Here is a 14,067-nt window from a genome sequence, read left to right on the forward strand (position 1 = left end):
CGCCCTTGCCAAGATGCCCCCATAACATAGCTTTCTACATGTTAAATAGACTAGAATAGTAGCTTTGCTTGTCCCACATCGAAGAACAAGTAAATGAGAAGCATTCCTTCATCTATAAAAGGAATGCCTCCTCCCACAACTCAACACATTCATTACATCTCTTGTAATCTTGTTAGGCCGCAAGGCTCGACACACTAGTATAAGCTTTCAAGTGGACGTAGTCTCCCGCTCATGCGGAGGCGAACCACTATACACCTTGTGTCAATCTCTCTCTCTCTCTTTACTTATCGTTAATTAGATCCCCACGGATCCAAGCATTAACACTTTCCTAACCCTACATTGAAGGATATAAATCTGAAAGTTAGCCATGGTATGAAGGTTGCTGTTTGTGGTACTGTTGGCTCAGGAAAATCAAGCCCAGCAAATCAAGCTTACTTTCTTGTATTATGGGAGAAGTTCCCAAGATATATGGGACTCTTAAGTTGTGTGGGACAAAGGCCTATGTTTCTCAGTCACCATGGATACAGAGTGGTAAGATAGAACAAAACATTTTGTTTGGTAAAGAGATGGACAGAGAAAGGTACGAGGTGGTTCTTGAAGCATGTTCGTTGAAGAAGGACCTGGAAATTCTTTCATTTGGTGATCAGATGGTTATAGGGGAAAGGGGAATCAATTTAAGTGGAGGTCAGAAGCAAAGAATACAAATTGCACGAGCTTTGTACCAAGATGCTAATATCTATCTGTTTGATGATCCTTTTAGTGCTGTTGATGCTCATACATGATCTCACATTTTCAAGGTATTTCCTTTCTCTATTTTGGGGCCACTACATTTCAATCTAAATTAAGCCTTCAAAATTATTCACTTCATTGAACTACTGACTTATGCAACTCAATTTAAATGCTTCTTTTCAAATTTGGACAAGTTGAAACTTCATAATAAAAACTTTACTTCCTACTTGCATTGCAGGAATGCTTGATGGGCCTCTTGAGTTCCAAAATAGTAATCTATGTCACTCATCAAGTGGAGTTCTTACATGTTGCTGATATTGTCTTCGTGAGTAATTTTGTAGTGTTTTTCTTATGATTTCAACTGATAAGATGTGTTTTCCTCTGTTTGGTTTGTGTCTACTCAAACTTATTCCTTGTTATTAGGTCATGAAAGACGGAAAGTTCACTCAAGCTGGAAAGTTCAATGACATTCTTAATTTAGGAACTGATTTTATGGATCTTGTGGGAGCACACAATGAAGCTTTGTCTGCGCTTGATTCTGTTGGGGTAGGGCCGGTTGAAAAAACAAGCATCAGCAAAGAAGATAACAATTCGGCTAGTACTACTGGGGCTGTCCAAAAAGTAGACAACAGAGATGTTCAAGATAGTAAAATAGATGATTTAGGCGTGCCAAAAGGGCAGCTTGTTCAAGAAGAAGAGAGAGAGAAAGGTAAGGTTGGGTTTTCAGTGTACTGGAAATACATTACCACAGCGCATGGAGGAGCTCTCTTGCCTTTTATATTACTTGCACAGATTCTCTTTCAACTCCTTCAAATTGGAAGCAATTCCTGGATGGCTTGGACAACTCTTGTGTCTGCAGATGTGAAACCAACTGTTACAAGCTCTACGCTTATAATTGTCTATGTGGCTTTGGCTGTTGGAAGTTCTTTTTGTATCCTTTTTAGATCTCTGCTTCTTGCAACAGCTGGGTACAAGACAGCCACTATAATCTTTTATAAAATGCACTTGTGCATATTCCGTGCTCCCATGTCATTCTCCGATGCCACTCCAAGTAGACGAATCTTAAACAGAGTAAGCAAAACATATTTAATATATTGCTTGATTGGGTGATGAAAAGAGGATCTATTGAACTTTATATAGTCTACATTTTTTTTTCAACCCCAATTTCATGCCCTTTTAATGTAGTAAACTGACTGTTATAATTTTCTTGCAGGCTTCTACAGACCAAAATGCAGTGGACATGAACATTTCAAATCAAATTGGGGCCTTTGCCTTCTCAATGATACAGCTTTTAGGAATTATTGCAGTGATGTCTCAGGTGGCATGGCAGGTTTTCATCATATTTATACATGTGATTGCAGCCTGTGTTTGGTATCAGGTAATCCTTCTGACTTTGTCAGAATTCTGTTATTTTTTGTGTTTGCTGATCCATATGTCACATGAAATCTATTTTGAAACAAATAATGTCACTAATTCTGGCTTCTCGCAATTTGTTTTGTTATGCGTTTGCATTATCATTGTTCATGGCTTGTACATGCTCACTTGTTAGAACCACAGATTCTTTCTCCAATCAAGCTTCAGTTACAACAATCAAGTCTCCGCCATTAATTGATTTATCTTCAGCTTGATATTGCTATTGTCAAGGTTCTGTTATGGCTAGAGTTTAGTATCGGTTACAAGGCTAGGATTGAGCAGCTTCATATTGTTATAATTACAGTTGAATGGTTTCTGTAAATGTAACCATGTATACAGCTATATATTGTAAAGAGTGCAATTGGACAAATAAATGAAAATCAATTTTTTCATGGTATCAGACTAGGTCTCGGATCCTAACCTGTATTTCCTTTCCTCTTCTTCATTTTGTGTCTTCTTTCTTGTCATCCATGGCTACTTCATGCTCTTCCAACACCCCTACCCCCACCCAAAACACTTCCCAGTCCATCAAACTTAATGAAACCAATTACTTAGTATGGCTACAACAGATCAAACCTTACCTCCGTGGTGCAAATCTCTGGGGCTATATGGATGGAACCATTCAAGAGCCCGACGCCACCATCACCACTCCTGCCACCAACGACACTCCGGCTAAGACTGTTTCCAATCCTGAGCATGCCAAATCGGTAACAGTTGATCAACAAATTGTGAGCATTCTCAATACTTCCTTAACTGAAAACATTGCCCGTCATACCGTTGGATTCATGTGATGCCCTGGAAATTCGTATTTATTTTCAGAGGATTTTCCGGAATTTAAATTGTGGGTATTGGACGGTTTCGTGGCTCGTGGATGGAGCGGAAGTGTTTCGGGCGAATAATTATTCAGGAAGCGTCATTTAGGGGGGGTGCAAGGGTTGACTTTTTATCCATTGAGATTCTCTGAAAACTTCATTCATGAAAGTTGTAGAGCGCGTCGATACGAGTTCGTGGATATGTGGAATGTGGAAATCGGAGTTCGTATGAAGAAGTTATGGTCGTCGGAAAAAGTTTCTATTTTGGTATATATGGGATTTTTCCGGAAAAAATATCAGAAAAAGTCAGATTTCCATTTTGGGAAATATTTTCTCTCTCTTCGGTCCCGACCTCAGTTTCGCCTCTCCCTTTTCCAGCCGATTTCTTCACCGTCCGGCCACCAATCAGCGTGATTCCAAAAGGAATCCAGCTCACCTCAGTCCCCTCTACACGTCTGTGGTGGTGATTCGTCGTGGGAAGCACCATAGACGGCGCTACAAGGCCGGGAAGTTTGGCAGCGGCGATGCTTCGAACCCAGATCGGAACTTCCAATTCCGGCCACCTTTGCCGGTGATTCTTGAGGGCTTTTGGAGCTCAGAGGACGTAGATGCTTCTCTCAAAGTGGCTTGGAGCGATTTCACTTGTGAAGGACAAATCGAAGCTTTGAAATTCTAGGGTTTCCATCGAGCTGTTTTGTTCTAAGGTAAAATTCGATCAATTGGTTCATAATTGGACTTTGGTGTAGTTATGAAAGTTTAAATTGGGGTTGAGATGAAGAACTTTGGTGTTGGGAGTTTGGTCAAATTTTGACTTTGGGCCGGCGGCAGCGCAGCCACTGTGGTGGTGTTTTCCTGCGGTTTCCGGCCACCTCAGGGATAGTTTCTGTTCCTGAGTTCGATCTACTCTTCGATACGAATATTTCGATATATTGTTTGTAATTTTTGGAGATCGTATGAACATGTTAGGGGTTTTACGGTTTCGAACCGTTTGATGTTTCGATCCGTGAGGATTCGAGCTTCCGATCGACTTGTGGTTTTGGCATATCGATCGTAGAAGTATTCCGGAGACATTGGGTGGTCTCGGATGTGGTTTCGCCTCGATTGGCGTCACTTTGGGGATTTTAGTTCAAAACAGGGGTTTCGGGCTTAAATTGTTTGTGGATTGTTGCTAAGTTGAAACCGTATGTGATTAGGTACTTGACGAGGTATCCTTGGACAGTTGTTTTGTGGTGTGGCTGTCTTGTTCTGTATTGGAGACGCAGCGGGAGTTTCGAGGTGAGTAATCTCACAAGGTTCATTAATGAACGGAATACCTTTATTGTTTTGAGAGTTATTTAGTTAACTGCAAACTATTGTTGGTATTAGTAGAATTTCTGTGTGAATGACCACGTGTGTGTATATATATATTTACGTGAAATATGTATATTCTTGTGGGTAGAAGGGTGATTTATGCAATAGGGATTGATGGGTTTCATTCTATTGCTTGAGGCTTGACTTTTCAGGAGACAAAGTGTTAGGTATTAGGAATTCCTCTTGTTTAGGAAGTGTCAAGATTTGTTGTTGGTACATCATGAAGGGTAGCGGGGAGCTATCTGATGCTCATGAGTACGTGTTTTTAAAAGAGAGTTTCGAGGATTCTTTCTTTTAAATGTCCTGGGAGGACTTGTGAATCATATTCTATTTGTTAGGTTAACGATAGATATGATTGAGGATGTGTTGTGTGTCTAGATTGGACTGATTTGTTGTTGGTACATCATAGGGGGTAGTGGGGAGCTATTTGATGCTCACTAGTACGTTTTTTTAAAAGAGAGTTTCAGGGATTCTTTCTTTTAAATGTCCTGGGAGGACTTATGAATCATATTCTATTTGTTAGGTTAACGATAGATATGATTAAGGATGTGTTGATGTGTTGTGTGTCTAGATTGGACTGATTTGTTGTTGGTACATCATGGGGGGTAGCAGGGAGCTATCTGATGCTCATGAGTACGTGTTTTTAAAAGAGAGTTTTGGGGATTCTTTCTTTTAAATGTCCTAGGAGGACTTGTGAATCATATTCTATTTGTTAGGTTAACGATAGATATGATTGAGGATATGTTGATGTGTTGTGTGTCTAGATTGGACTGATTTGTTGTTGGTACATCATAGGGGGTAGCGGGGAGCTATCTGATGCTCATGAGTACGTGTTTTTAAAAGAGAGTTTCAGAGATTCTTTCTTTTAAATGTCCTGGGAGGACTTGTGAATCATATTCTATTTGTTAGGTTAACGATAGATATGATTGAGGATGTGTTGATGTGTTGTGTGTCTAGATTGGACTGATTTGTTGTTGGTACATCATGGGGGGTAGCAGGGGAGCTATCTGATGCTCATGAGTACGTGTTTTTAAAAGGGAGTTTTGAGGATGGTTTCTTTTAAATGTCCTGGGAGGACTTGTGTACCATATTTAAATTCTCAGAGTTTCAATTAATATGATTCGGTCACAGGGTGACTTGTATTTGTTTCTTTTGGGAAAAGAATGTGCTGTTTTGGGAAAACAGGGTGCATGTGTGTCCCTTTTTACGAGTTGATGGGTTTCCTCGTTGGGTGAGTTGTGCGTGTGTGTTTTGAGATACTCATACGAGCATGCAAAAGCTTACCGGGTTTGTTGTGTGGCAACCTGGTGCACTATTCAAACGGTGTAGGGGTTATTGTTGCAGGTCAGGATAATCGTGGCTGATGCTGAGGTAGAGTGCTTGCAGCTTAACGGTAGGAAGCCATTCATGTGACTTTACCGTTATCAAGACTTCCGCTTGTACTGAGCTCTAAGGAGTATTTACGTTTTATTTTGTTGTGGCAATTTAATTCGTAAGCTGTTGTATTACATAACTCTGTGGAGAGCGAGTATATGTTATTATTGTGGGTTCAGGGCATCAATTTGTACTTGGGTTAAAAGGAAAAAGTTTCCAGGTATTTTGTATTGATGGCTGAAAGATCGCGCATATATAAGTATGGGATTATATATCGATTTTTATTCTGTTAAAAATCAGGGGCGTGCGTGATAGTTTGGTAGCAGAGCCTAAGGTACATATTTGGTGATAATCAGCACTACCCGAGTGATGGCATGTCTGCAGCGGATCCCCATATGATGCTTTTCAGTATTGATATAATCACTGGGTATGTAGGAGTGCTAGTTGTGAGTTAGAGTGTAGAATTATCAGAGCATTGGTTTGCTCTGTTAGTGAAGTTGTGAACCTAGGTGTTGGTTCTTTGAGTTGCAGTCATTTAAGGAATGGGAACCTCTGGATTGAACTCTGGTGGGGTGATGAGAATTGTTTTCGGGGAAAACTGTTTCCTTTCATACGAGCTTAGTTGTTAGATTGTTGAAGTCATGTTGTTTGACTTATACTTGTGGTTGGGAGTTGTACAAGTATTAAGGACATAGTGTTATGCTCCGTAGGTGATGGATTCACAAGGAGGTAGAGCTAGGGGTCGAGGGAGACCCAGGGGTAGGAGTAGAGCTCGAGGTAGGGGCAGGATTCCTCCTCCTGTTGAAGAGATATTCGAGAATGAGGTTGAGACATCGAATGTTGAGCTGCCCGTTCCACCTGTTGTGGAGGTTGTCAATGTTGCTGATGCTACTCGTTTGTCGAAGTTGGTAAGGGAGATTTCGAGGCTGGGAGCAGTCTTTTTCAAGGGAAGTACTGATCACAGATGGTGATCGATATTGAATCACAGATGGTGATTGATCACAGATGGTGATCGATATTGAGTCACAGATGGTGACTGATTACAGATAGTGATCGATATTGAGTCACAGATGGTGACTGATCACAGATGGTGATGGATCACAGATGGTGATCGATATTAAGTCACAGATGGTGACTGATGACAGATGGTTATGGACCACAGATGATGATCGATATTGAGTCACAGATGGTGACTGATCACAGATGGTGATCGATGTTGAATCACAGATGGTGATGGATCACAGATAGTGATCGATATTGAGTCACAGATGGTGACTGATCACAGATGGTGATTGATATTGAGTCACAGATGGTGACTGATCACAGATGGTGATCGATATTGAGTCACAGATGGTGACTGATCACAAATGGTGATGGATCACAGATGGTGATCGATATTGAGTCACAGATGGTGATGGATCACAGATGGTGATCTATATTAGTCACAGATGGTGAATGATCATAGATGGTGATCGATATTGAATCACAGAGGGTGACGGATCACAGATGGTGATCGAGATTTGGTCACAGATGATGACAAAGGCATGTTATCGGGAACCACACCTTTGGCCGGGTGAGTGGTTACGATAAGTTAGAGGACTAGTCTGTCCGCCGTGATTTGTGTGACAACCGGCGAATCTGTGTGATGATTAGTTTGGTGATTGTGCTCTGTGTGAGGGTAAGAAGGTACCTTATCTAATTCTGCTTGTGTGCTAGAATGATGTGGGATAGTTGTGTACTTCTTTCCGTGTGTTGTGTTGGGTTTTCCCTGTTGTCTAGAGTTAGACTTTGAGTGTGGATGATGTGTTATGAATAATATGCATGATGAGTTCATATTATTGTTGAAGGAGACTTTTCAGGAAACAATATTGTGGAAAAAGATGTTTTCTATTGTTTGAAAAGTATTGAGTTTGATGTTACATTTTTGAGTCAAGCGTGACTCATTTTAAATGTATTGGTCCTTGTACCAAGAGTCACAGATGGTGAGCAGGGAGGGGGAAAGCCAAAACTAGATGTTTGTAATGTTGTAGGTCAGGTGTGACTTACTTAACGTTTGACTTTGAGACCAAACGGGGTCTAAAGATCATGTGTCACAGATAGTGACAGGTCGTAGATGGTGACCAAGGTAGGAAATAGGTAATCGCGTCCTTGACAGGACGAGTGGTTGCGATTTTAGTCAGAGTTCTAGTCTGTCTACCATTATAGCTTATGGGAGTAACGGTCGAGGTTGCTGGAGACTCATAAGTATGTAGTTTAAAGGAGAGTTCCGAGAGTATTCTACTTTTATTGTCTAGATGAGACTTGAATTGCTTCTTGATGGTTAAGTTAGCAAATAGAACATTGTCACAGCGGTGATTTATGTTGTCCTTTCGATGGAAAAGTTATGGAGTGTTAGAAGGAATCATGGTTGCATGGTTCCCTTAAGCTGATATGTGATGATTCATGCTTGAGTTGAAGTGATGTTGTCATTTTCAATTCTAGGAAAAGCCAGTGTAGCATGTTGTGTGGTGCATCCTTCATTGTTGTGGTAGTAGAGGGTCTATACCACCTTGATTGTGATTACAATGACAAGTGATGATTTATGTATGGGTCAGGCGGGGCAAGACCTTAGCTTAATTTGTGTCTCAAGTTGGGTAGACACTTATTGAGTTGTGATGCTTGGGCTTTTGTTGATTCGAGTAGAGGTGAAGGTTTCATTTTCAATTCTTGTAATGCAAGGGTTGCATTATCGAGGAAATGATGCAGATACTGTTGTGATGACAGGATTCTGGACTCGTGTGTGGTCTGTGTGTAGTGCTGCAGTCACAGAGTCTTTGTTGGGTGGTGTGCATGGATGAGATCCATGAAATGATTGGTTTACCACCAAGCGATGTGGTAAAGATTCCTAGTGTTGCGATACTAGGTAGGGTACCTGTATCCATTATTGAGCTAGGTGTGTTGTGCAGCGAGGTGGGAACAGGTTGTTGAGGAATGAGAATTGGATGTGGGGATGAGTTTATTCGTACTAGTTGGTTTTGTATGTTTAAATATTGGGACGAAATTTCCTTAAGTGGGGTAGAATTTGATGCCCCGGAAATTCATATTTATTTTCCGAGGATTTTCCGGAATTTAAATTGTGGGTATCGGATGGTTTCGTGGCTCTTGGATGGAGCGGAAGTGTTTCGGGGGAATAATTATTCAGGAAGCGTCATTTAGGGGGGGGGGGGAGCGCAAGGGTTGACTTTTTATTTCTTGAGATTCTCCGAAAACTTCCTTCACAAAAGTTGTAGAGTGCGTCGATACGAGTTCGTGGATATGTGGAACGCGGAAATTGGAGTTCGTATGAAGAAGTTATGGCCATCGGAAAAAGTTTCAATTTTGGTATATATGAGATTTTTCTCGAACAATATCAGAAAAAGTCAGATTTCCATTTTGGGAAATATTCTCTCTCTTCGGTCCCGACCTCAGTTTTGCCTCTCCCTTCGCCGGCCGATTTCTTCACCGTCCGGCCACCAATCGGCCCGATTCCAAAGGGAATCCTGCTCGCCTCAGTCCCCTCTACAAGTCTGTGGTGGTGATTCGCCATGGGAAGCACCGTAGATGGCGCTACAAGGCCAGGAAGTTTGGCGGCAGCGATGCTTCGAACCCAGATCGGAACTTTTGATTCTGGCCACCTCTGTCGGTAATTCTTGAGGGCTTTTGGAGCTCGGAGGACGTAGATGCTTCTCTCAAAGTGGCTTGGAGCGATTTCACTTGTGGAGGACAAATCGAAGCTTTGAAATTCTAGGGTTTCCATCGAGCTGTTTTGTTCTAAGGTAAAATTCGATCAATTGGTTCATAATTGGACTTTGGTGTAGTTATGAAAGTTTAAATTAGAGTTGAGATGAAGAACTTTGGTGTTGGGAGTTTTGTCAAATTCTAACTTTGGGCCGGCGGCGGCGCCACCACTGTGGTGGTGTTTTCCGATGGTTTTCGGCCACCTCAGGGATAGTTTTTGTTCCTGAATTCGATCTACTTGTCAATGCGAGCATTTCGATATCTTGTTTGTAATTTTTGGAGATCGTATGAACATGTTAGGGTTTTTACGGTTTCAGACCATTCGAAGTTTCGATCCGTGAGGATTCGAGCTTCCGATAGACTTGTGGTTTTGGCATATCGATCGTAGAAGTATTCCGGAAACATTGGGTGGTCTCGGATGTGGTTTAGCCTCGATTGGCGTCACTTTGTGGATTTTAGTTCTAAACAGTGGTTTCGGACTTAAATCGTTTGTGGATTGTTGCTAAGTTAAAACCGTATGTGATTAGGTACTTGGTATCCTTGGACGGTTGTTTTGTGGTGTGGCTGTCTTGTTCTGTATTGAAGACGCAGCGGGAGTTTCGAGATGAGTAATCTCACAAGGTTCATTAATGAACGGAATACCTTTATTGTTTTGAGAGTTATTTAGTTAACTGCAAACTATTGTTGGTATTAGTAGCATTCCTGAGTGAATTACCACGTGTGTGTATATATATATATATATTTAAGTGAAATATGTATATTCTTGTGGGTAGAGGGATGATTTTTGCAATAGGGATTGATGGGTTTCATTCTATTGCTTGAGGCTTGATTTTTCAGGAGACAAAGTGTTAGGTATTGGGAATTCCTCTTGTTTAGGAAGTGTCAAGATTTGTTGTTGGTACACTATGAATGGTGTACATACATGTACATTTGCAAACATAATTAGCTATAATGGGCCACGCTCATTGTACCGCCGAGGGTACTAATTCCAACTAAAGGAATGACACGCAGACACACCGCCAGGCAGACTACAGCCTCAGCGTCGGACCATCTCCAGATCACCGTCGACGCGCCGCCACTCGCCACGCAGAGATGGCATCAGAAGCTTCTGAAACTGGGAACTGAAGCATATCAGTCCCACATTGAAAACAAAGAGAAGATCAACCTCTTCCTCACCTATAAAAGGTTCTCTCCTCTCTCCTCATTGATTACGCATTCAATACTTATCTTGTGTTACTTTGTCAACACAAATACATTGACTAACTTAGGCATCGGAGAGCAGAAGACCGCCCGGCGCGGTCTCCCTCTGACGTCCGTTGTATTTCACTTGACAGGTAACGGGAGCTTCAAGAACTACACAAGTACCAATCCGCCCACCGGATCAGCGTTAGCTAGGGTCCAGCTACCGCTGGACTTTCAGATATCAACAAATGGTAGCGGGGAGCTATCTGATGCTCATGAGTACGTGTTTTTAAAAGAGAGTTTCTAGGATTCTTTCTTTTAAATGTCCTGGGAGGACTTGTGAATCATATTCTATTTGTTAGGTTAACGATGGATATGATTGAGGATGTGTTGATGTGTAGTGTGTCTAGATTGGACTGATTTATTGTTGGTACATCATGAGGGGTAGAGGGGAGCTATATGATGCTCATGAGTACGTGTTTTTAAAAGAGAGTTTTGGGGATTGTTTCTTGTACCTACATGTACTAGAACGAGCATAATTAGATATAATGAGCCACGCTCATTGTACCGCCAGAGGTACCGACTCTCACCAAGGGGATGACCTGCGAAGTCACGGCCAGGCGGGCTACCACTCGAGCCCTGGATCGGCCCCAGATCACCGCTGACGCATCGCGTCAAGATAGCTTCAGAAGCTCCAGATGCTGGGAATCGAAGCACATCAGTCCCACATCGGAAACAAGAAGAAGATCAACCTCTTCCTCACCTATAAAAGGTTCTCTCCTCTCTCCTCATTAATTACGCAATTACTACTCATTTATTGTTATGCTGCGCATATACAGTGACTGACTTAGGCATCGGAGAAGTGAAGACCGCCCAACGCTGTCTCCCTCTGACGCCCTGTCTATCATGTTGTAGTAACAGGAATCACCTAATCCTAGGAGTAGCGGTCCGCCCACCGGACCCGCGTTAAGCAAGGAATCGGCTACCGCCGGACTTGAGCATTAACATTTCTTTTAAATGTCCTGGGAGGACTTATGAATCATATTCTGTATTGAAGACGCAACGGGAGTTTCGAGGTGAGTAATCTCACAAGGTTCATTAATGAACGGAATACCTTTATTGTTTTGAGAGTTATTTAGTTAACTGCAAACTATTGTTGGTATTAGTAGCATTCCTGAGTGAATTACCACGTGTGTGTATATATATATATATTTAAGTGAAATATGTATATTCTTATGGGTAGAGGGGTGATTTTTGCAATAGGGATTGATGGGTTTCATTCTATTGCTTGAGGCTTGATTTTTCAGGAGACAAAGTATTAGGTATTGGGAATTCCTCTTGTTTAGGAAGTGTCAAGATTTGTTGTTGGTACATCATGAAGGGTAGCGGGGAGCTATCTGATGCTAATGAGTACGTGTTTTTAAAAGAGAGTTTCGAGGATTCTTTCTTTTAAATGTCCTGGGAGGACTTGTGAATCATATTCTATTTGTTAGGTTAACGATAGATATGATTGAGGATGTGTTGATGTGTTGTGTGTCTAGATTGGACTGATTTATTGTTGGTACATCATGAGGGGTAGCGGGGAGCTATCTGATGCTCATGAGTACGTGTTTTTAAAAGAGAGTTTTGGGGATTCTTTCTTTTAAATGTCCTGGGAGGACTTATGAATCATATTCTATTTGTTAGGTTAACGATAGATATGATTGAGGATGTGTTGATGTGTTGTGTGTCTAGATTGGACTGATTTGTTGTTGGTACATCATGGGGGGTAGCAGGGAGCTATCTACTGCTCATGAGTACGTGTTTTTAAAAGAGAGTTTCGGGGATTCTTTCTTTTAAATGTCCTAGGAGGACTTGTGAATCATATTCTATTTGTTAGGTTAATGATAGATGTGATTGAGGATGTGTTGATGTGTTGTGTGTCTAGATTGGACTGATTTGTTGTTGGTACATCATGGGGGGTAGCAGAGAGCTATTTGATGCTCATGAGTACGTGTTTTTAAAAGAGAGTTTCGGGGATTCTTTCTTTTAAATGTCCTGGGAGGACTTGTGAATCATATTCTATTTGTTAGGTTAACGATAGATATGATTGAGGATGTGTTGATCTGCTGTGTGTCTAGATTGGACTGATTTGTTGTTGGTACATCATGGGGGGTAGCGGGGAGCTATTTGATGCTCATAAGTACATGTTTTTAAAAGGGAGTTTTGGGGATGCTTTCTTTTAAATGTCCGGGGAGGACTTGTGTACCATATTTAAATTGTCAGAGTTTCAATTAACATGATTCGGTCACGGGGTGACTTTTATTTGTTTCTTTTGGGAAAAGAATGTGCTGTTTTGGGAAAACAGGGTGTGTGTCCCTTTTTACGAGTTGATGGGTTTCCTTGTTCGGTGAGTTGTGCGTGTGTGTTTTGAGTTACTCATACGAGCTTGCAAAAGCTTACCGAGTTTGTTGTGTGGCAACCCGGTGCACCATTCAAATGGTGTAGGGGTTATTGTTGCAGGTCAGGATAATCGTGCCTGATGCTGAGGTAGCATGCTTGCAGCTTAATGGTAGGATGCCATTCATGTGACTTTACCATTATTAAGACTTCCGCTTGTAGTGAGCTCTAAGGAGCATTTACATTTTATTTTGTTGTGGTAATTTAATTCGTAAGCTGTTGTATTCATAACTTTGTGGAGGGCGAGTATATGTTATTATTGTGGGTTCAGGTCATCAATTTGTACTTGGGTTAAAAGGAAAAAGTTTTCATGTATTTTGTATTGATGGCTAAACAATCGCGCATATATAAGTATGAGATTATATATCGATTTTTATTCTGTTAAAAATCAGGGGCGTGACAATTCGACACTTCCAAATCCATCTGGGACTGCTTGTCTCGCCATTTTGCTCAGTGGTCTGTTGCTAGTGCTACAAGTCTTAAGCTTCAGCTATTCGATCTCCAAAAGGGCACCCAAACTGTTGATGCTTATCTCCAACAAGCAAAGTCAATTGCTGACTCTCTGACCTCCATCAATCTACCAGTTTCTGATGTCAATTTTGTCGTCGCTATACTCCATGGCCTTGGTCAAGAATATCTCATGCTGCGTACGACCCTTGCCCAGTCTACGCTCTCGGATTTTTCTGATCTTCTTGCAAGGATTTTAGCCTTCAAAGCTCAGCAAAATGTCCATTCCTCTGCTTCTCATGCTTCGGTCTTGTTTCATCACGGTTCTGCTGTTGAAGCCCAGCCCCATGGCTCCACTGTCAAAGCCCAACCCAGATCTGGCACGGATTTCCAATCCCGTGGTCCTTCGCCATATCGTGATGGCCGACGAGCCTTCACCGGCGGTCACCACTACCAGCACCGTCGTGGAGGTGTGTCTCGCCCTTTTCCCACTGTGCCATCGCTGCCCGTGTTTCCCCAACACGGGTCTTCTTCTTCTTCATGGCCAACACGTCCTAATTGGTAG

General features: G+C 41.8%; 1 pseudogene; it reads left to right on the top strand.

Annotated features, from left to right (window-relative positions):
- Positions 1 to 469: 469 nt before the first annotated feature.
- Positions 470 to 14,067, top strand: LOC112203641 (annotated as a pseudogene).

This window comes from Rosa chinensis, chromosome 5 (genome assembly GCF_002994745.2).
Source record: "Rosa chinensis cultivar Old Blush chromosome 5, RchiOBHm-V2, whole genome shotgun sequence".
Taxonomy (NCBI): Eukaryota; Viridiplantae; Streptophyta; class Magnoliopsida; order Rosales; family Rosaceae; genus Rosa; species Rosa chinensis.